This window comes from Dermacentor albipictus, chromosome 9 (genome assembly GCF_038994185.2).
Source record: "Dermacentor albipictus isolate Rhodes 1998 colony chromosome 9, USDA_Dalb.pri_finalv2, whole genome shotgun sequence".
Taxonomy (NCBI): domain Eukaryota; kingdom Metazoa; phylum Arthropoda; class Arachnida; order Ixodida; family Ixodidae; genus Dermacentor; species Dermacentor albipictus.
Window position 1 is genome coordinate 36,484,268 of NC_091829.1, and position 24,630 is coordinate 36,508,897.

At 43.7% G+C, this 24,630-nt stretch overlaps 1 protein-coding gene and 1 long non-coding RNA gene across 2 annotated transcripts in view; one reads left to right on the forward strand and one right to left on the reverse strand.

The window, feature by feature from the left end:
- Positions 1-410: 410 nt before the first annotated feature.
- LOC135906482 (endothelin-converting enzyme 2-like) overlaps positions 411-24,630 on the forward strand; it is a 56,806-nt gene continuing 32,586 nt past the window's right edge. Inside the window, exons 1-2 of the mRNA XM_065437884.2 lie at positions 411-1,135; positions 3,758-3,865. The gene's annotated coding sequence lies outside the window, so the exon portion shown is untranslated. The remainder of the gene's footprint in view (positions 1,136-3,757; positions 3,866-24,630) is intronic.
- On the reverse strand, positions 3,792-24,296 carry LOC135906484 (uncharacterized). Its single transcript, XR_010565751.1, has 5 exons — positions 22,357-24,296; positions 17,011-22,238; positions 13,997-14,334; positions 8,445-8,695; positions 3,792-3,912 (listed from the first exon to the last, which is right to left on the reverse strand). It is a non-coding gene; the product is annotated as an uncharacterized lncRNA (long non-coding RNA).

The following is a 24,630-nucleotide window of genomic DNA, read 5'->3' on the forward strand; positions in this document are numbered from 1 at the left end:
ACTGACGCGGCGTAGTGTAAGTCTTGCCTCTAATGCACTCAAACCATTCTACACGCTTCAATTATATTGCAACCCGTGATCCAGTTTGGTAGTGCTGTAATATGCGTTGATAAGACGCTATTCAGTTCCTTTTATGATGAAGCCCGATCTCCCTTGGATAAAATTCATTTAGTTGCCCCCTCCGCTTGATTGGTGCTATTTCGTCCACGCTGAAAGAAAACGGATGTACACGGCAACGTAAGTATTTATGCTTTATTTTGTAGGTAGTGAAGGCATCATTAGTAAGCGAGACTAGACGCACATGGCGTTATAATTCAAGACAACTTTATTTCTAAGCTAGCAAACATTCTTACATGAGGCAAAGCATTTCTCTGGGTATGTAGAACAGCACGCGCACGCACACGCACAAGTGAGCACACCGCCTCCAGACTGACATTCTCAGCTTTCTTGATGTAGTCTACATGGGCGCACTCGTCAAAGTGACGAAAATGCCACAAAACAATTCTGCTTCAGAAAAAGGAAATCCCATTAACCGAAAAAAATGTTGTAGGGAACCCAAAGTATATCGCAAGTACGCATGCCAAAATTAACACTGGCATGAAAGCAGTTTCAGAACCTCTTAGCGGCGACTCCTACATACTGAACGTTTGTAAGAGCCGAAAGGCGGTTATAGCTACTCGAGCGATAGAGAGAGAGAGAGAGAGAGAATCCAGATTTTAGACGCAGAACATTTGGAACAGCTTTCAGGAAGCCTTCGGCAGAGTACAAGGGCACATCCGTTCATTCCAAGAGAAAAGGATGATAGAGCTCCCGAGAAAAGTACGCGATAGAACTACAAAACAGCACGAAAGTACATGCGATACTAAACGGTTTTCGAATAGCCTTCGTCGTCTTACATACGTTAAACGTAATCACATTTGCGGGACGTTACCTTGTGCGTCCTTTGAAGACTTTTACCATACAGGAACGCGAACGTTAGGAAGACGCTACAAAACAGACCGCCGTGTGGTGCCTCGCGCCATACACATCCAAGCCAAGACAATCCGTTAGCAAATACTTCGCTGTTGCTATGCCGACGAGTCTCGCTAGGCCTACGGGTGCCGGAATTGCCGACCGAGCTCTGAAACTGGACGCGGTATATGCTGGTTACTAACGTTTCAAGAGTTCAGAAAAAGCGCAAGCTCACCACAATAGTTGCTGGCTATCAACGAGAGTCAGAGCGCAGCTATCGTGAGAATTCACGCTGAAGCGGGAATCATGGGTACCGCGACATTCTACAATGCTCCTATTAGCGTACGCGAACGATCGAACGTTGAACTGGCCAAATACCGTACACTACCATAGCGCGCGTAAACCCCAGAAACACTAACGTTCAGAACATGCGTGGAGACGAGAAAGCAAATTCTTTTTTTTTATCGTACGTAACGAGTTTGTTTGGTTGCAAACGCTAAAGTAAGTCAATTGGAGTGGCTCTTCATTCTTATACGGTGATCGCTTAGCTTGCGCAAAATGCCTGCGGCATGGATATCTTGGTCGGCTACACAATCGATAGGCGCCAATTGACAGGCGCGCGGCACAAGTCATCGCGAGATTTTTTTTAACGTACTTAACCTGTGGTACGTCTTCAAGATTCACTGTGAATGGCAGTAGAAGTAACATGTCAGACCAGGCTTCGTTGTGTGCTTACGAGGCCTCTGGTTGCTGAAGTCTTCGAATACTTACTTTGCAGAGTTTGTGCCAGTGTTGCTGTGCGCTTCGAACAGCAAGTATTGCTGGGGAGTATTTAACCCTGTAGTGCCCATACACAGCTGAACATCGAATTCGTCGAATTTCCTCGATTTCTTGCCATAGAGGGCACATTTCTCGTGAATAGAAAGGGTTAAGATAGCTAGCAGAGCAATTTGTAGTTAGATTCCTAATCTAATCACAACAGACACTTGGCTCCAGCCAATTCACGAAGATAATTTCCAATACTTCAGTAACACAAGAAGCCAGGCTGGCTTCGGGAAGGTATGTTCTACAACGGATCCTTCTCCTCCCCATCATCGGGGTAATAGACAAATCTGCAGAGTGCAATCAACCTGTCTAGAAGGCTTTCATATGACTGCTGGTATCTCCACGGAAACAAATGCATTTTCGTGGAGATATTACGTAATGAAGGAGTACAGGAGGCATACGGGAATATCTTCGGAAAGATTTGAAAAGATTCCACAGTTACCTTGGTTCTCCGCATGAATAGTAGAAAGACGCCTATCAAGACAGGGGTCAGGCAAGGAGACAATTTCTTCAATGATATTCACTGCATGTATGGAAGAAGTACGCCAGCTATTGAAGTGGAAAGGGCCTAGGAGTGAGGATCAACGGCCAATATCTCGGCAACTTTCGGTTTGCTGACGACGTCCTGTTCAGCAACACTGGGGAAGGATTACAACAAACGATGGCGGACCTTAACAGAAAAATTCCAATAGCGGCGTTGAAGATTAACATCAGAAAGCATAGATAACGATCAATAGCCTGGCAAGGAAACGAAAGTTTGGGATCGAACGTCCGCCTCTAGAGTCTGTGAAGGAGTCCGTTTACCTAGCTCAAAAGTCACAGGGGACACTGATCAAGAGAAGGAAATCTACAGAAGAGTAAAAATGACTTGGAGTGCGTACGGCAGGCATTCTCAGGTCCTCACTTGGAGAGTAACACTATCGCCGAAAAGAAAGGTCTACAATCAGTGCATTCTACCTGTGACAACACATGGGACCGAAACTTGTAGGTTGACAAAGAAGCTCGAGCCCAAGACCGCGGATAGAGCAATGGGACGAATAATGTTAGGCGTAACACTAAGATGCAGGAAAAGAGCACTGTGGACCCGAGGATAAACAGGGATAGCCGCTATTGTAATCGGCATTAAGAGAAAGAACGGAGCTGGGCTAGCTACGCAATGCATAGAATCGATAACCGGTAGACCGTAATAGTTACAAAATGGGTGCCAAGAAAAGCGAAGCGCAGTCGAGATGGGATAACGAGAAAATTCACAGGCGCAAGTTGGAAATAGCTGGCGCAGGATAGCGATAAAAAAGGATCGCTGGGAGATGCACTCATGTAGTGGACGTAAAGATAACGTGATCATGAATTAATATCACTACTTGTGTTTCAGATGCGCGAATTTAAATTACGAAGTCTCAAACGGCGCACTATGCAGAATCTGCTTTGTGCAGCACAGAGTTAAAAGGGTCCCGAGACACATGGCGACTTGGTGAAAAACACATTGAGCGAGTATAATACGCTGCCCTGAACATCGCATTTTGCCGTCGTGAGTGGTTTTCCGTTCTTTGGGCTATTCATGCCATCCACCAACGTTTCACTCCTTGCGTTTCCTCTGCCGTTTCCAACTTGGTAAGTCCGTAAGCATCTGTGTTACCGATTCTCTATTTCGATGACGCGTCCCAAACCCTCCTGAGGCTACCGAAGATCTATACCCCGCAGATACTTATTAGATGGACTCGTGGTACGTGAAGCGTGAGTCGTCTTGTACGTCATCGGCGCTAAACGCCGCCATCGTCGTCGTCTTCTGACCAGCGCTGTCTTGGTGGTGGTGGTAACAACTTTAATAACAATCCGGCAAATTTGTGGCCTGGGCCTAGGCCGCCCCCGAGGCCCAGGCCTTGTGTGTGTGTGTGTGTGTAACCACGCCTTTGTCGGAATTTTGAGCAATGGTATCGAGTGCCTCGTTGTCGTGTCGATACATGCGGACACTCTGATGCAGCTTCGAAACCTGGCGTTCCAGCTGAACCTCTCCAGCCTGGGTCAACGGCTGTTCGACAGTCTGGCCGCAAGGTGCTCCCGATCGAGGAATTGTCGTTCCAAGTCCGTGGTGGGTAAATTTTGGCCATCATAGCCGCTTACGGTGAGCACGCTGCTCTGGAAATGTAAAAAAAAAGAAAGATGATGAGAGGCCTGGCAACACCTTCAGGGAGAAAAAAAATGCTTCTGGCGTGTTTTTTACTCAGTTTTCCGGATTTTGCATATTGTTCAATAGACAGTCGGTGCTATGGACAGTGGTAAGAGGAAATTTACGAATACTGGTTCCTAGAGCAGCGTACGGGGTGCCAACCATAGATCTAAAACAACTATAGGGATATTTATGTATTTAGTTACTTATTTACAGTACCTTGCAGGCTTCTTATCGGAGGAATGTGTAAGGGGGACGTTACATTTTTAATGAGAAGGTACGGCGACAAGTACAGAAAAAAAAAAGGCATATGATGCATATGTGGGGTAGAAAGAAATGTGACACTCAAAATACAACGCCTCATAACACGCGAAAAATGAGAACATGCCCTAAGCTCTCTACGAAAAAAATACTAATAATCACAATTACCATCTTCATCAAGCAAGAATACAAATGGTACCATATATACTAATTGGACCAAGAGACATTGTCTAAACCTTAGAACGCCGGAAGGTTCTCGTGCGAGAGCACGTGCGTACAGTTGACGTCCGGTGACCTGCACAACTATAAACCATCTTATGGCCCGTCTTATTAACGGCAAACAACTCTGAATATTTCAAATACTGGCCTGTTAATGGCATACTACTGATTTGTGAAGGCAGCCAAAGTTTCTCAAAAGCACAAGCCTAAGTAATGAATTGGTACAGTATCTGAAATCTGACACGGAGACGAGTGCTTCTTATTTGCTCCGATTGGAAGGCCCGCATCAAGCTAGCTTGACGAAATGTTTCATAGGTAGTCCAGAAATTTCATACTGTGAACATAAAGGCCTATTTTTTTGTAAATCGGCTATATCTCACATTTCAATCCCTGTACCACGAGCATAAAGAGTAACATTACCAGAAAGCACCGAGTGGAATGCCTGTTGACGTAATTGCTTGTAATTATCTACTATGCAGCTTTTTATAAGCATGGAGTAGCAGTCACGAGCGTTCGTTTTGGACTCTTAATTTCAATTACATTACAAACGCGGGTGAACTTTGAAACGGAACAATATGTTTGAATAGTTTCAGAATTGTTCACGTTTTAATTTACGGTGATGGTGCCCCCAATTGTACTTTATGAAATTCAGTACTAGCAAATCATTCCGAAGCAGAAGATTAGATGAAAAATGTCCAGCTCAGAAGAGAAAAATAGTTTGAAGCATGCGTTCGTTAATATTCTGCTTTTTTCAGTTTGCTCTGCTGCCCACTGTCGCATGTGGCTGGCAACACTTTGGAAGGGGGCTGGGGATTTAGCCCGTTACTATGTGCAGATGCGCCCATCTCGAACGTGCGTCGTTTATGCGTTTCGTGGATCGCGATTGGTTTCTCCTGGGTAGCACATCGTACCTCGAAGCCATGTCGCACTGGATGAGCAAACCTACGTACGCTTTTGTGACAATAGTGCGGCCTTTGAAGGCGTACTGAGGGGCGTCTGCCGACGCGGCTGCCTTGGAGTTTATTGTGGATGATTTGCGCACTTGTAACTCGTTCATTGTATCCCTTTTACACCTTTCTTCAGACATTTCGTAGATTTAATAACTCCTACACCGCAACCTAGCACGTCCGATTAACCAAGGTGGTGCATTTGTTTGCATCGACATCTACAGCCACAGATCGGTAATTTTTAGCTTCAAATATTTTGGAAACAGCACATCGCTGACATTAAATAATGTCAAAACGTAGCGAAACATACATATCTGCGCGTATGAACGGCCTAGCCATTTAAACAATATATGTGTGCACTTCAATGAGAAGAACAAGAAGGTTGCACCCTGCTGGACATCATGGCTGACCGACGTCCAAGGTCCAGTAGACACATGCGGCACACATATAGTCTATGCCAAAATCTCAGCCAACTCAAAAGTTTATGTTTTAAAATGTTTAAATCGTTATTTTGCTACTATAGAAATAAATTTAGCTAATCAGTGCTTATCCTGTAAGCCAGCGCCTGCCTTACCTAGAGTAGCTGGCAACGATTTGCACCTAGAAGAAATAACTCGTGACGAACTTATATCAACGATAAATAAAATACCTCTAAAGAAAGCGGCTGGTCATGATGGTATACCCACTAGGATTTTAAAAGACAATATAGACCTTCTGTGCAGTCCTATATGCCATGTATTCAATCTAGCATTTGCTTCCAGCTCGTATCCAGCTATATTAAGAACAGCCAAAGACTTTCCCGTATACAAGTTTCGAACTAACCAGAGAATTATAGGCCACTTTCTGGTCTAAGTGTGACGAACACTTTTCGAAAAACTAATTTCCAAGAGATTCAAGTGATTTCTATACGAAAACAATGTGATTTGTTCGCAGCAGCATGGCTGTGTTCCCTCCAGATCGAGATCAACTGCAGTACTAACTCTATATCATGTTCGCAAGAACCCCGCCTATGGAAATGACTTACGGTACCGCGTCGGTCAAGTGACAAATCCACACTGCCACAACTGTGACTGAATTGAAACCATGGAGCATATCCTGTTTGAGTGTCGAGCGTATGCCAACGAGCGTACGTTCTATGAACATTGCATGCATTCACTTACACGGAGACGTTTGTCATTTGACTGTGTCTTAGGTTCTTTAGCCTGCCTCACACAACAGAGGCTTGCGATGAACTTTTTATTTACATACTTAGAAAAAAATTGGTCAAGTCGACGAACTATAGTTCTACTCTGTCACCTTCATGCGCCTTTCACGCAGCGAATTCTGTCGCCTCATTGTAGGACGGCGCATACACTGAAAGACTTTAAAGCGTTGCCCAAGAGCCAGAAAACTCAGTGGCAAATTTTGTTTAACTTATTCCTTTTTTCGCGCCTCCACCCTCTTTCTCTCCCAGTTCCCTTTCCCATGCAGAGTAGCACGTCAGCGACGTCTATACGCCTGCTAAAATATCAGCCTTTCCCTAAAGGGTTCTCTCTTTCTAACACTTGCTCAATTAATTATGCACTTTATCATAACAAACTAATTATAAGAATATTTTTGAATATAAATAACATTTGATACCGTTTCTCACTCTACACTATCCAAAGCCTTGAACCTGTTGGCGTTACAAATAACTCCCTAGAATTTTTTCCAGCTATTTATCCTCACGGAAACAAATGGTAGTAATGGGTGATTATTATTCTACACACAGCAAAGTCACCAGCGGAGTCCCACGAGATTCTGTGCTCGGCCCCGTGTTATTCTCATCATGTATTAATGGTCTCCTTAATTTAAATTAATTAAATGACATCCTTTATATATACAGGAGAAATACTTTCTGCACTGCAAATACATATGATGGCTGAGTTATCAAGAGTTTTCTCGTGCTTTTTAGAAAACAAATTAACTTTAAATAGTGGTAAGGCAAAATATTGAGTTTTTTGATCGAGGAGAAAATGTTGACACCTGTCAAATAAATATTGCGTTAAATAATAGCCCCATCCAAGAAGTTGATTCTTCAAAATATCTGGGCGTCATGTTTGACCAGCATAGACATTTGGAAGTACATTTTCATAATTTATGCAAGAAGGTCGCATACAGTTGTTACTCCCTAATTAAACCAAAGCAATATTTCCCTCTCGAAGTACTCAAATCCCTTTACTGCGCGTTTTGCGATAGCCAATTATTGTTTAGAACCATGGGGCGTGACTTACAGCACATACAACCTTTACACGAACTACAGAAAAGGGCCCTATAAATAATTAGCAATTGAAGTTACACCAGTGATACATTCAATGATATTTTCTAAACAACATGTGTTATCGGTTAAGGTACTATGTAATTATAAGATCTCAGTTTCAGTGGATAATATTTTGTGCACTTACTTTCATATTCCTCGAAACGCCTTTCCTTTTCGAACTCGCTAGACATGCTTTAAAAGGTAACCTCAACTTACCCAAAGTGTAACAATGTATACGACGAAAGGTTAATTGAATTCAGTGGCACAAAATCTGGAATACTTTACCCTAGAGGATTAAACCACATGTAATTTCAAGCAGTTTAGCAAATTCTTTTTTTCTTGATAACAAGCATCTCTAACTTACTTGAATCAATTAATTAAGAGTATTTTCAAAATGTTTGTTCTTTCTTGTAAATCATGAGCTGTTCCGGAATACTCTGCTGTTAAAACCTGCACCTGATCTGTCTGTTACGTTTTGGCACTGGACCGGAAACTGCTGTACTGCAGTGATTTGGGCTTGTTGGTAAGACATCTTGAGGCTTGTAGCCTGTGAAAAAGACAAGGACGAAAGGAAGACGTGACACACACATAGCGCATGTGTGTGTCACGTCTTCCTTTCGTCCTTGTCTTTTTCACGCGCTATAAGCCTCCCCGCAAACTAGCCTTCCCCGGCTATCCGGTCCAGATATCTGCATAATCATGATTATGGGAAGAAAAATAAAGCACTTGCGCTTGCAAACTCGCCCAAATTGTATATTTCAAAAGAAAATGTGCAAGATCAAAAAGGTTTTGCCACCTGCGATTCCTTAACGCACGCGCTATCTTCTGATGAGCAGCGGAAGACGCGACGAGAACAGATGGCCACGAGGTCGACATGGCGCGCAGCGAGAACCGCTGCATGCCAGGCAGCAAGGGTGGACTCCGAGATACCAGATTGGACTCCGAGATACCAGGTTGGACTCCGAGATACCAGCTGACCACCGCATCCGCAAGCTGGGCCGCCAGGCAGCGCCCGTTGCCAGAAGGCCTGGCCACTCTCAGGGCAGGCTGCGGCAAGACGCAGGGCCACCAGAACAGTCCAGTGAGTCAAGGTCGAGTGAAGAAAGGGTTCATTGAATTGCGGCGCATACCCAGCGGCACCTACCCAATTACCCATGTTGGCTTCAAGAATATTGACTGAAAGTGAGCCCATACACGGCGGCACATAAAAATAATTCAAGTATGGGCTTTTACGCGCCAAAAGCACGATTGGATTATGAGGCACGCCTTAGTGGGGGAATCGGGATTAATTTTGAGCATCTCGGTTTCTTATACGTGCACCCAATGCACGTTACACAGGTGTTTTCGCATTGCCCCCTGCCCCTCGAAATGTAGTAGCCGGGGCGCTGATTTGATTAAGCGCCTTCGGGCTTAGCTCTACGTCAAAGCCACTACGCCCCGACGGTGGGTTATTCCACATAACCAGCGACGCTCGTCGCGCTCTACTCAGTTTTCTAGAGTTAACTAAGGTTCACGTTTGTAGCGTCGAAATTATTTTATTCAACATTCTGTAGTAGCGTGACCTTCAGTGACCAGCCCTACTGTGTGTGAACTGTACTGTGTTCAACTTTATTCTTTAGATTTGTCCTGTTGCTCTTCCTTTCCTCCCCTCTCTCCTATCTTCCATTTCTGTGTTGCTGTCACCTCCCTTCTGAAGAGTAGGCAGGCGTTGTGCCCTTTCCTGTGACAGTTGTCAGCTTGCTCCTCGCTTTCCCTTTCCTGTTAATTGTATATATGTGTTCAAAACAAATAATAATAATAAATTTGGTCTAAAAGAGGTCCTTCGATGAGGGGCACATACCATAACATCAACAAATGTGAACAGCAATAATTAGAAAGAACAACTGTAACACACAAGAGTGAACTTGACTGTAATATCCTCGTGTTATTGCTTTGCTTTGTGCCGTTGTCATTTAGAATACTGTCAGTATTGAGTCGGTGGACTCAACAACAAACGAGTCATTAGCTGAAAGCGACTCTGGGTCCACAGTCACCACAATAAGGTACTCTTGATTTTTGATTTCTCGTATGGAAATGTGCGACTTCATTTCATCTTCTGACGTGAATGTCGCAGAGAGCAGCTTCTGAAAGAAGACTACGTGCCCAGCCATCACGTGGGCTGGCTTCCAGCTTGGCCAGTGCTCGTGATTTTTGTAAATATACCGTCTAAATAGTTTCTGCTTAGATTATTTCCTTGTAAAATTTTGGTAGAAGTACTGGATCAATGGCCAATAGCAAGCATGGGTGGCATTTGCGCCGAATGAGCTTGAGTAACCGTCGATCAGGAAGAAGCCTGTAGAACCCTGATGTGTTTCCTTTTCATGTCACATTAATACATTCCAAGGCAACTCTGGGATTATAATGGACGCCGTATAGTAGGTCCAATCTTTATACGAGATTATACAACTATAAAGTACGCGCAAAAATCGCATTTCACTGCTGGGATTCTGGAGGGAAATGTAGCCGTTTAAGCAGCCCGCACGTGACAGTTTCGTTTTCTAACAACATAAACTTTGCAAACTGGTCGTAACATTTCCTCTGTGGTTGTGCTTCATTTCGTGCGCGTAGCATGCATGTGTCCAAAATGATAATTTTAATTTTCGTCTAATAATCACTTTAAGTGCTCTGTCTACAAGCTTACTTTCTCTCGATTATGTTTTTTTTTTCTGTTGTATGTACAATGCTCTTTAATTGTACCCCGTTAAACTGTATGTGGCACTGGACAGCAGTGCCACATACATTATATGAACGACGCAGATGCCTTCACGCTGAATTCCATTGAATCTTTAATTCTAAGGCAGTGCACGTATGCTATTTTTTTTTTTTTTGTACCGCGTCATTCGTGGTCTGCTCCCCTAGATAAGTTCCAGTTCAGCAATTTCGCAAATCTTAGTAGCGATAACAATAGGCAGGCAAGATAACTGTGGCTGTGCAAGTTATAAATACGCGTTTCATTAGTCTTGATTACCATTGAAGAAATAAACGTGTGTAGCGTCTTGTTCACACTTAATTGCTACGAATATCAAGAGGAATTGGCGCACATGCGTTTAGTTTGCGTGAAATTGTTTCATAGGCAATCGCCTTGACAGAGCGATATGCAATGAACAATTTATGACGCAAAATGTCAGGTGTTCGATAACGAAAAGATGGAGCTTGGGAGGTCATGTAATGCATAGGGCACATACTGGGTGTTATAGTCAAAATGGGTGCCGGTCCAGGACGGGAGGAAATTAGGCGGTGGGATAAAATGAAGAGGTTTGCAGGCGTACAGTGGAATCAACTAGCGCAAGACGAGGATTATTGGAAACAGCTGTCAGAGGACATAAATACGCTGATGATGATCATAATATTTTTTTCTCAAATTCGCCTTCCTATTTTTAGTAATTCACTTCAACGTCACTTTTCGCGAGATGCTATGAGGTGCAATGGGTAACAAAAGTAAGCTACGTGGTCGGTTTCACCTGCAACCAACAACGAAATGTACACAGAGGAGAAATGCCGGTTGGTTTAGTGCTGCGTGCGCTTGGAAGCTGTTGCGCTAGTGCATAATGAGCTATAGTTTCTCGGGATAGATGACACAGGATCACATTCATACTTTTCTTCAAAAAGTATGTCGGAAGATTGTGCCGTGTTACCGTGCTTCGCCTTCATTCCTTTGACACTCTGAATAAACGTGCTTTATATTATCAATGAGCCTAAGTGGCAACGTTTTCACTGCGTCGAAATGGTAAAACCATGGTAGAAAAGTCACAATATTTGGAGTATAACACAGCCCAGTGTTACTTGACGTCGTGATAACTGTAGTGCGTCGTCTTATCTACTCAAATGTGTACGACGAATTTTTTTTCATTAACGTAAGAGGTGAAAGAGACGTGTACTCGTGTTTTATTCCTATATATTATGCATTCGGCTGTCCAATTGTGATTATTCTCGCTTGGGCTCACTCACTGTAGGAGCAAGTCATCAAAAAATTGGTTATCCTACTTTATTGAAAAAGCAAGATGAACAGCAGGGATTAAACACGTGCACTTCCTTTAAATTGGTTTTGCTGAGAATGGCGCTGAATATACGTCACTTACAGACAGAAATAAAACGGTAGATTTAACTGGGAAATTTGCAAAATGCAGATCGACGGTTCGCAGTCCAATTTTCTTTCGTGCATATACACACTGTTGGGCAACCTGCGATGTACTGAAGAGCTCAGATAAACACTGAAATACCTGGTGCATGCATGTGAAAAAAAATTGTGCAGATTCGACTAGCTTAATAAAGTTTATGTCAAGCAAAGCTTAAGTGAAGTGGTTGAACTGTACTGCGTCTAACGGCGATGCATAACACTGTGCTTACTTTCATCCTGTGCAGTGTGAAGTCCACTACCATTTTCATGTTTATTCACCAAAAGGGACAAGAGGTCAAGTTGTTCAATTTTTTTTTTATTTATACACTACGCCATTCGCAAGCTGTGCCGAAATTCAAACACCAAACCAGGAAGTTACACAGTCACAAGCATCTAGGCAGCGAAGTCAAGAGGCCAAAGGCGACTTGTGGTGATGACAGGTGCATTTATTTATTTTCAAACTCAGTTGAAAGCATAGCAAGAGGGCATTAGAAAAGGGATAGTCATGTTCTAAAAAAAAATTGACATTTCGAAAATAGGCGCGCTCTGCGCACATACGTAGGCAAAAAAGTGGGGAAAAAAAACGAGGTGCATCCGCCAAGCCGGGATTAGAGCCACAAATGTGGTCTAAGCAGATTTTCATGCAAAGAACACCAATATTGTCATAAAGTTTAACAGGGTAAAATCAAGCGCATTGTGCATACAACATAAAATAACAAAAAAATAATCGAGAGAAAGTAAGCTTGTAGACAGAGCACTTAAAGCGATTATTAGACGAAAATTAAAATTATCATTTCGGACACATACATGCTACGCACACGAAATGAAGCACAACCACCGAGAAAAGGTTACAGCCAGTTTGCCAAGCGAAGAGAATCAACGGTGTATCAATCATGCGCAATGTGCAAACATCAGAAAAAAATAAAAGGCGAAGCGCAACTGTGTCATCTCTGTGCACACACCTGTCATCAGTATTCTTCCTTTTACACGCAATCACACGTCGCCTTCGTCCTTGTGACATCGCTACGAAGAAGTGTCACAATGTGCACCCACCTCATTTGCCGTTTGCATTTCAGAATAGCTTCTGCATGGTACAGAGCACAATTCTAAATATTGTGCGAGGTGAAGGCTGCGCATAATCAGTTCATGAAATCAATCGTTGCACAAGATGAAACTAAACAATTCGGCACATCGCGGTATGCTGTAGAGCATACATTTAAAAAAAAGCTTCACTTCAAATATATGACATGTGCATTGAATTAACATTATTCCCCCAAGGATGCTTACACTATAAAAATCAAAAACAAGGTGAAACGTCAGAAATGGAAACATGCCTGCAATACTAATTGAGTACTCTATGCGGAAGTTTTGAACTGCGTTTCGGAATTAGGTACGAACAGACTATTTCAATTACACGACTTCAATTCCAGGTACGCGCTGCACTGAACAGGTAACTATAGTATATTAACCTAATCATAGCCACTCGAAGTTCGCGAGAACGATAGAGAAAGTGGTAATTCAAACTAGGAGTGAGTGCCTCTTCGCTTGGTTGCTACACCGAAGGTTGATTGAGCGTAATTGTTTCAAAACAGTCGCAAGTATTGTGCTCACCTCGTCTGCTAGGAAGCGGAACATGGCCTGGCTGTCTATGCCCACGATGCTTCAACCAAAAGCCATCGGGATATTATATATAAACGAGACGCTAGTGCTGATCCAGCTACTTCGCGGTGTCTTCAATAAAGCAGCGTGCGTTACATTCGGACGTGATAGGCATAAGCGTTTCAGGAAAGGAGGTGATCAATCTTTCGGGCCACCGCAGGCGCCACCAGTGGCAAAATGAATCCCAACGCGAAAGCAAGCCAGGATATCGGTTCAGGTTACATAGTCCGTTATTGCAGCGAAGGTAATGTCTAAACACACAAAAAAATAAATCAAGCACCGCGAAAGGAACGGAGTTAACACATACGTTTACTGCGTATGCCAACCAAGAAGTAGCCCAACTTGTCTTTTTGATAAACGAATTGGGATATCAGAAAACTTTTGCCGCATGTTCTCCTTAACGTAGGCACGATCTTTTCATCAGCACCTGAGAAGGGCATAGCAGCAGCTGGCCAACAGGTCTACAATGCGCGCAACAAGTCATCACGCAACTAGAACAGGTCACCCGGTCAGCAAGGCAAGCATTGAGATACCAGAGAGCTTCGTGAGCTGGCCACCAGATCAATAGGGCGTGCATCAAGACACCAGGCTGGTAGAACCGCTAACCACCAGGTCAGCAGGGCACGCATCGAGAATCACGTTGCTAGACCAGCTGGGCACCAGATCCACAGGGCTGGTATTGAGACACCAGTCTGCTAGAACAGCTGGTCACCAGGTCCGCAGAACAGCTGGTCACCAAGTCAGCAGAACAGGCATGGGGTCACCAGATCGCTAGATCAGCTGGCCACCAGATCCACAGCGCGGCCACCAGGGCACCAGGCTGCTAGAACAGCAGGCCACCGGCAACGCCGGCCTTGTCGCACAGCAAGGCCTGGCCACGACGTCCAAGGGGCAGGCAGCAAGACAACGGGCCGTTAGAACAGCCCAGTGAACCATGTTTGCGTGAAAGAGCTTCAATGCGGCCCATACGCAGTGGCGCATATCCCTGTAGTTACCCAAATTGACGTCGTCAGTAATGTTTACTGAATGACAATACCTACACAATGGCACATAATTTCAATCCGATTTTACCTGCTAAAACCACGGTATGATTATGAGGCACATGGTAGGGGGGGACTCCCGAATAATTTTGACCAACTGTGGTACTATGACGGGTAACTAGTGGACCGTACACAGGTGCTCTTGCACTTCGGTCCCATCGAAATGTGGCAATCATGGCCGGAATTTTATCACGCGCTTTCCCACGTAGCAACACAACGCCAAAGCCGCTACGCCACGGTAGCGGGTAATGGCACATTACCAGTGATCAAACATGGTGTGAAAATGGTTCGCTGATGAGTGACACGTGGACAGTTACCATAATGGCATGAAAAAAGTTCATTGAGGAGCAGCACATACCATCACAAAACCAAGAGATTTAGGTGAGCCCGTATGTCGGTTTCAAACCTGTTCTCTCAGCACAGCAGCCCAATGATCTACCCGTAAGCCCATGGACTACCCCTAAGACCTATGTTGGCGTGGATCATGTTGGATGCGGATAAACAAACCAACAGACAAACAAACGTACTTGAAACTGGATGAAGTGCACAAGTAGTGCTAACTGCAATAATTAAAAGGTACAGCCATACCTTCTAGAGTGCACAAAATTGTAACATCGCCGTGTTAACGCTTTGTGTTGTGTAGGTATATTTTAGAGTAATAATGCATCAGTGCTGGATGGTTGGGCTCAATGACTTCCAAGTCATCACCTGAAAGCGATTCTGGGCCCCAATTCGTCACTGCCATGTACTCTTTATTCTTGTTTGATCGACTGAAAACCTGCGCCTTCATTTAGTATGGTGGATAATGGCGAGCACGGATGCCAGCTTTACTCCGAATGAATTTGCGTTACCGTCTATCAGTAAGAAGCGTTTGCCGCGGCTTTATCCAAAGCAACTCGGGGATTATGAGGGACACTATAGTAAGTAGATGCGAACTAATTTTTACCAGACAATATATGACAATAAAGGGAAGTACGTAGACAAGTCGCATTTCATGGCTGGGATTCTGGAGTGAAATGCAGACATTGAAGCAGCCCCGAGGAAACAGAAAAAACTATCGTTTTCTGATAACTAAGTACATTGGACAGCTGATCTACACACGTGCTCCGAACGAAACAGTTACCCGATATTTTACGATTAACTTTCAGTTGTCAGGCAGTGCACGTCTATTTTCTTCGTATTCTGTTCTATAGATGCACCGCTTCACTGGACAAGTTCCTTGACATAAAAAGTGTTACAGCGCAAACACATGCAACCACAAGTATCAAGGCCGGGACACAAACGCTGTGTCCCGTCCTTGATACTTGTTGTTGCATGTGTTTGCGCTGTAACAATTTTTATGTCAATTATGCACCAACTCGCCCAGAAAGAAGTTTTAGTGGATAAGTTCCAGTTCACCCAGTTTGCAATTTGTGGTACTGTTAACATTAGTTAGGTAGAATAATTGTGGCTGCGCTTGTTAGACATTTTACAGCAAATCTGCATACCTCTACCCATCTTCCGTTTCCGTGAGCAAAAACTCAACCAATCAGAGGGGCGCGCGCCGCGTGCGCCACTGGGTTCCTTGCAGCACCACCAGATGACGCTCACGTCCGCGCATGCGCGGCGGCGCCGGCCGTGCAGGAGAGATCAATAGAAATGAACCGGAAAGCTCGTCTTGGCACACAGAGTTCACCGTGAGCGTATCCCGGTAAATATTACGGTTGCATAAACTGCAGTTGCCGGGAAGCGGCAGCTGTAGCATACGAAGCAGCGAGTTACGTAGCTACACTTTTGTATGTAAAAGAATTACCCGCCTAGGAGCTGATTTGGGTTGTAGTGCTGTGAGAAGGCCGCGTGTAGTGATGACTCCTGAAGAGCAGCGTGCATACGAGACGTGGCCAAAGCGTGGTTAAGTGCACTTCTCTTGTCTCTGGTCCACACTTTGCAGGTGCATGAAGTAGTGCAGCAAGCCAAGTCGCAGACCGTTGGAACATCTAAGGCGAATAATTAGGTAAAGTGCAAGTGCTTGTCGCCACGTGAATAACTTCAAGCTACGTCACAATGAGTAAATGTTCTAGGTATCGTTTACAGCTGCGCTTTCCCACCACCTTTACAGTGTGGACTGGAGACTTTTTTAATTTGATTATTTTTTCTTCGAAATAAAATTACCAAATGAGACATTTATTGCTTTTTATTTACACTTCATTGCTAAGAATTACAACAACCATACGCATATACTCATGTTTATAGCGCGTGTGTGCGCCTCCATGTGTGCGTGTTCTTTTTTCCTTTTTTTAGCGTTTTCCTCTGACATCTTTCGAACCCCTATCCCCCATCCCCAGTGTAGGGTAGCAAACCGGAGACTCATATCTGGTTAAGCTCCCTGCCTTTCCTTTTCATTCTCTCTCTCTCTCTCTCTCTCTCTCTCTTATAGCACGTGAACTTATTTTTAGGCAGTTACCTTGGAAGGACGAAAGACAATGGAACCATTACGACGCACCACGTCACGTCTTCGATTCACTCACCTTGCTCGCCTGAATCGTACAGTGAGACGCCGTGCTGCCTCACACGCTTGACGTGGTGATGACGCACGAAAGGCCAGCATCACCTTTGCTCAAGAGATGCGGGCACGACACGACCCTGTCGATTTCGCCCCACTCGTTCTCGGCACCGATGAAAAAAGAAAAGAAATAACATCGCATGCGTAAGTAAAAAGCCCGAAGAAACAGATGAGAACACATAACGCTGACATTCGATTCGCGACTAATCATTCATCACTTTAGCCTTCAATGGTTAATCGCTTTTGATGCAGGGTTTGTCATCGATTAATTGATTGATCGAAATTTTTGCCGGACACTTTCAAAAAGGTTGAAACAAAGCTACTTTTGTAGGGCCCTGTTCTGATGTTTTGAGAGGTGGAACCAAGTTCGAAACACAAGGGTATAAACGTTACAGTATAATCTTTAATGTGTTAAAGATTAAGTACAGCTCGCAGTAGTTGTTTTTGAAAAAATAAGCAATACATGTTATAAAATGGCACTTAGTGTCTGGCTCTTCAGAATGCGATATGGTTCAGCTCTACCAGCAACAAGTTAACGATACGGCCGAGCAGACGTAAATATCCATGACGTCGCGGGCAAATTGTTGCGGAAACTGCGCAACAGCGTCACCAGCCGCATTTTTTTTTTTTTTTGCTTTTCTGGCTTGCCAAGCGTTTTTCGCACAGTAATATTGGCGTTTGATGGTCGTACAGAAACTTAATTTACTGATACAACTCACAGTATATTGAAGAGGGAGGACACACAGGACAGCACACAGGACAACACACAGGACAACACACAGGACAAGCGCGGAAGTTCCGCGCATCTCCTGTGCGTTTCCTTCTTCGTCCGTTGGTGTTTGCGCGGTTACATAATGCATTGCGATATCACAGTATTTTCCGTGTGGCGTCCCCTTATAAAATGAGAAAGTCGGTTTTCTGACGTCTATATCACGTCTACGCGAAAGTTTCCTCACCACATAGAGAGCATTGAAATACCTTACCTTGCTGCAACACAGGAATAAGGATTTATTGCGACAAGGTACAGCGTGCCTTGATTTAGTGAACAGATGGGCCATGTCAAATCGTTTAATCATTAATGTGGAAAAAAATAACACAATCCGTGATCTTCAGACTAATATATAGACGTGTCAGTGAATCTTAACATTCTGCTTAGCATCGATTCTTCAATCAAACTGTTTCTGTAATGAAAAAAAAAAAAACCTGGGTGCACTATTTGAGCAAGATACGTCCTGGAATGAACATGCTGTAATAGTCTCAAGTAAAGTTTGAAGCTTGAAAGCATTCTAGGTAAATTGCCCTGGGTAGTATCGCTCTGTCAAAAGAATTCTCAACAATTCTTTAAGTCCGTTATTCACTACTCTTTCTTAGGGGCGGGGCACTACTATATTCTCAAAAATTCACCACCTGCTTGTCATACAAAAACGCGCTATAATCCATGTTGCTGGTGCGCCTTACGGCAGTCACACTACGCCTATTTTTTTAGTAGCTCAATATTACTGCCGTTCCACTACTCTGCGGAAAAGCTTTAATGAATCGCTATCGTTCAGGTCTTGAACAGTATTCGTCAATCCTCACAATCACTGGCAACTTAAAGCTCACGATACCTATTTACAACACCCATAGCAGTAACGTTTGGTTTGTTCCCAGGGTTAGAACTTGTCGTATTCACGAGTTATCCTACGCGCTACCCCTCTTGTTTAATCACTTCGTTAATGCTTGTTGATCTTTGTGGCAGCTACTGGCGGCGAACCAAATTCTAGTGTTTTTACTTGCTTGTTTCCATTCTATGTCAACGATCTCTGTGGAAACTTTATTACTGTGCTTTTTTATTACCGTGATTACTGAATTGCTACCTAATTACTGTCAATGTATTACTTCATTACTGAATTGTTTAATACCATATTTTTCATATTATTACTGTCAAAATATGTTTATCTTTTTACTTTCAAAGCTTCCGTACCGCTGTGTTATTTTACTGCACTTTGTTTTACGTCAATGAACCCGTTACCAAGTTTCTATAGGGCGCAGAGATCTCGTGTCAAACTTCTATTGTGTTCTTTTTGTCCTTTTCGCTGCCAACATCACTGACATGTTGAATAATCTTGAATTTTACCGTCAAGAGGACGACCGCTGCAAAGCGACGACACGACAGCGACGATGATGACTGCAACGCTCGACAAGGGGCGATAAGATACGGTACACTCTAAAAACAGTTGCACCCTTTGGGGTGTATATTTGCCCACAACAATAATCGTCATCTGTCTTGCCCACGTTTCCTTTCTTTAGCGCTGCGAGCCCGGTACTTACCAGTCACGAACGGCATGCGCGTTATCAGTGCGACGCAGCATTCTCGACAGGAAAGTAGCGAGCGCCGAGTTTTCAAGAAAGGAAACGCAAGCAAGGCAGATGACGATTATGGTTGTGGGACAAATTTACACCCCAAAGGGTGCAAACTGCGCCGATGATGAGGGCGCGGCGACGATGACAGGTACAGAACGACGACACCGACATAGTGAACACGACAAGCACAAGGTTACAAGGCGGCGGTGATACGACGACAATGCGGTTGTGTTCATGGCGTCGGTGGCATTACTACTTAATTGCTGTGGCACGGAAAAGTTGCGCAGAAACCATTCACGATAATTTTCAGTGGAAGCTAATAGCCCGAACGACCGAACGAACCAACGAGCAAAAGAACGAACTAATCAACGAAGTAGCGCACTAACGATTCACCAATAATCAACGACGAAATACAGGAACTGTTGAAAGAGCAAACGAAAGCGCGAACTAATTAACGAATCAACAAGCGAACGAACGAACGAACCAACGAACGAACAAATTAATGGACGAACGAATCAACGAAATAACGAATCAACGAAATAACGAATCAACAAAAAAACGAATCAACGAAAAAACGAATCAACGAAAAAACGAATCAACGAACGAAACAATGAACGAGACAACTAACGAACGAACCAGCGCTTTCCATACCGACCTAGACCACCGACCAAGCCCGGAAAAAGTCTCAAGAAGCAAAAACACTATTTCCATAGAGGTTGCAACCATAAACATTATATACCATGCGCTGCTGCTGCTGCCGCCACTGCTGCTCTAACACCATCCTCAATGCCGACGCATGCGCTATACATGCTTGGAGTTCCCACTTTTTCCTGCCACAGCAGTTAAGTAGTAATGCCACCACCGACGTAGTAATCATCACGTCATGTCAACGTCACTTCACCGTTATTTATTGTCATGCACAAAGCGTTGCTATTGCTGATTATTACTCAAGACCACTAGGTTGTTCCTCGGCACGTTAATAGCACTGTTAGGTTTATAGATAAATAGACTGACAGATTATCGTTACGAAATAAGTGTGGTCCACAATTGACTCCCAAAGTTCGATGGGACAATAGAAGTGAAAACGGAGTTACAAATAGAAGTGAACTTATAACACAGAAAATCCAAATTGAACACACAAAAGACACACACATGGCAGAAATAGAACATACAATTCGCTGGAACCATTATTAATGCAGCATGGGCACGGGAAAAGCGATGTATTCTCATTTTAACCACGTGCGTTGACAAAATCCAGAAAATACTCATAACAAAAGACCGATCTTCAAGTATGCTCTGGGACCCGAGCTCCTAGCTGCAAGAACAAAGGGTACATGACCTTCGGTGACCGTCTAAGCAACGCTGTAGAAACGCACTTTCTCAAAATTACAACTGCATCGAATATGCCCCGAATACGCGAGATTACAAATGTGGCCTACTTCTCTATGCATACGCCAGCCACATGCATTCTTCCCTCGACAAGCATAGAATTTCGCAGTCATGAAATTGCTACACAAACATCAGATCTAGTGTTTCCATTTGGTAATAGCTCCTGAATGGTGTAGTGCACATACACAAAGAGAAATGCATTCTATAAAGCAAGTGCATAACCACTGCCTGATTCTACTTGTTGAATAGGATGAAACCAAACAACTTTATATATCGCCGTTAGTGCTATTGTGTTTAAATATATTCACTTCAAATGCTTTCCAACCTGTGTGCTATAAACTTGTATGATTTTTTCGTTCTGTAGAACTTTTTGTTCTTAGCGTTTCACTGATTCACAGTATTCTTACACTGATGGTACTAAGACAGAAATAGACATAAACAAGGCTAAACGTCGCAAATAAATCAGCCTGCAGCAGTCACAGAATACAATTAAAAGAAAGTTTTGATTACTTTCCGCAATGACAAAAGCTCAGGTTATTTTTTCCGGCACGTTGACATAAAATTCAGTGGCGTGCTGCGCTGAAACGCAGCTGTAGTGCATTTTTTAAAACTCTTGATAGACCTACTTCCCGTGAAAGAAAACGTCTGTAGCAAGGAGCAGTGGAAAGCACTTCGCGTATGGCTGCTACTCCGAAATTTCATTGAGCGTACTCACTTCAAAACACATTCAAAGTGCCTGCTTACCTCATCTGCTGGGAAGCAAAACTTGGCCTTGCTGTCCCTCCCCACTTTGCTTGAACCAAGATTCAAGGGGATAAATGAGCGGCCAGCATACTTTCAGGCACATCATGGCTTCTTTAAAAAAGTGTAAAGAAGCATAGTTGTTTCGTTAGGACGGTACAAACTAAAATGCATAACTAAAGCAGGTAAGCACTCTTGCGTGCAAGCACAGGTATATACAATGGTGAAAGGGAAGCCTGGCCAAAAGCAAACCACGATATCAGTGCTGCCTACATCGCCTGTGATGCAGGCGAAGGTGGCGTTTAATTACAAGGAAATTGCGGAAATCAATATAAGAAACGAACTGAGCACAGTCACTAATATTGAAAATTCCAACCCACCATCTCGCCCAACTAGCCATATATTATGACGTAATTCAGATAGAATGAAATAAGCTCTTGCCTGCTGTTATTGGATAACGCGGGCGCTAAAATCTGATCAGCAAACCAGGCCGCCAGAATAGCTGACCACCAGGTCCGCAGAACAAGCAGCAAAAAACCGGGCCACCAGAACTGCGATCCACTTGGTCCTCAAGGCGGGAACCAACATACCAGGCTGCTAGAACACCTGGTAACCAGGCGCGCAGAGTGGGCAACGTGATACCAGGTTGCTAGAAAAGCTGGCCACCAAGTCCACAGGACGAGGGAGGCACCAAGGCTCCAGAACAGCTGACCACCAGATCTGCAGTGCGGGAATAAAGACACCAGGCTGCTATAGATTGTATTACGCAAGTACTTTTACCGAGCGAAAGTCAACGGAGGGATTAGGACGCAAGAAGTCATGTCTTCGATGCGCTCACCTTGCTTGTCTGGCTAATAGAGTCGGCCACCGTGCTACCTCACACGTTGGTCCTGGTGATGATGCACGAAAGGCCAACATCGTCTTTACCCAAAAGATGTGTGCACGGCAGGATCAGGCCTACTTTATGCCGTTTAATCGGGGCACCAATGAAATAAAGAAAAAAAAACATTGCACACGTATGTGAGGAGCACAGACAAAGGTGGGGCACACGAAACCTTGAGGTTCTATTTTGCGCAGCATAAATCGTGAAACGCCATCAAGATGCCCCGAAAAATTTAATTCATCAGGAATCTTGAGTACTACAAGAATTTTAACTCATTATGACATCATACTTTCTTATGTGTCTGTGTAGTGGAGAAAAAGACATTGCCACTCCTAACCACGCGTGCTTCGCGCATTACTGCGCCAGGTGCAATCTAGTAACAGACAGGACGACAAGCCTTATTTGTGTCCGGCATTGGTAGTATGTTTTTACTTTTCTGTTTTCATCTTGCAAAGTTAGGGGTGCAATAGGGGGCGATTTCTTACGGAGATAGTTTCACTTTTGCGAGATTTCACTCTTGACACTGCGCGAATATAGTGCGCTTCACACAGCCCCGGAAACGCTCTCGGCTGTGTACGAGATACAGGCGAACGCAAGCGAAGCAACGAGCCCAGTGCCAAAAGCCAAAAAAATCAATCATTCCGGTTAAGGTGAAAATAGTTGGTTGTGCAGAATGGCCTAGGCCACAGTGCCACGAAGGCCACGATAGTGCATTTGCTGGCGGGATAAAACAACCGAAGCTATGCGATGCTAACACATCTCAAACGCGACTGCAGGAGTTTTTTACGTCAATTATCTCTCGCCTTATTTGTTTATTATGAAAGTGCAAGATACGAGTTTCTTTCTACTTTCGGCGATGGCTTTTGTATACCTGCAAACTGGATGCCGACATTATATTCTTCAGAGATTTAGCTCAGGCTCATTAGACCATTGCTTAAAGCAGCGTGGAAATTTTCCTACGTGAGGCCTGATAACTGATTGTCGAATGTCAGATTTCCCCTTCCATTAATGCCACGTAAGGACGAAGGTGCTTGCGATTAATTTTGATAGAAGGCTGAATTCTAACCCCACCAGATTAATGGTGCCGAAAATATAACCTGTATATGATTACGCTGTGTAATTTTTCCATTATGTGAATTCGTAAGTAACGTAATGTATGACTGCTATGGTACAGCTGAGCCGACAGAGCAAGACGAAGGTTGAATATTAGTGTGCATTACATTAAGGAAATGTAACCGGCTTTGATCACGGCAGGTAAATTTACGGGAAAGTGAGATCAGTAGGACCCCATATGGTACGCTTTACGAAATCATAACCGATAGCTCACAGCTATCCTTGAAAAGGGTATGGGCACCAATATACGGAGCAGACACTTGAGGATTAACACACAAACTTGGGAAGAAAAATGTTAAGAATATTGTTCAGAGACAAGAAGACAGCGATATGGATTAGTTAGCAAACATCGCGTAGCCAATATTCTAGTAAACATTAAGAGGAAACGATGGATCTGGACGGTCCACGTAATGCGTGGAGCAGACGACGGGAGGTGCATTAGAGTTAAAAACTGGGTGCCAAGAGAAGTGAAGTGCAGTCAAAGACGGCAGGAAATTAAGCCATGCGATAAAATTAGAATGTTGTCAGACTTAAGATGAAATCAGCTGGAGCAAGTCAAAGGTTATGGAAATCGCTGGGAGAGCACATAAACAAGCTGATGGTGATGACTTACATAGTTTTTTCCTTGGGTATGGCTGCGATCACGCAATTTCTTGTGTTGCAGTACAGCTTTGCAAATATTTATTGGTACTCCGCGTTTGGACCCGTTTGCTTGCTTTCTTTTATCACGTTAACCCTTAGTCAATGCTCCAATAAGAGACTATATGAAAGATAGACTGCACCTTTCACAAGTTATGCCGAAATTCAAACACTCTTGTGATATCAATGCAGTGATATCACGTGGACAACAGAGTTGTATGCTTCTCGAGGGAATTAAGGCGATAAAATGAGTGTGCACACATGTATTACACATGTCTAGTTATATTAAGGATCCTTTACCACGTAACCGTTCTGGAGGTTCGGCCAAGAATTGACACACCCAGTGGAACTTACTCAATGTCATATGATCAATAAAATTACCTAAGTAATCAGTCATATATAATGTGCCAGTCATTTCAACGTCTGAAGTTAAAAAATGCTTAAGCAGGTATTCGATGTTCAGGTGTTATGTAGAAA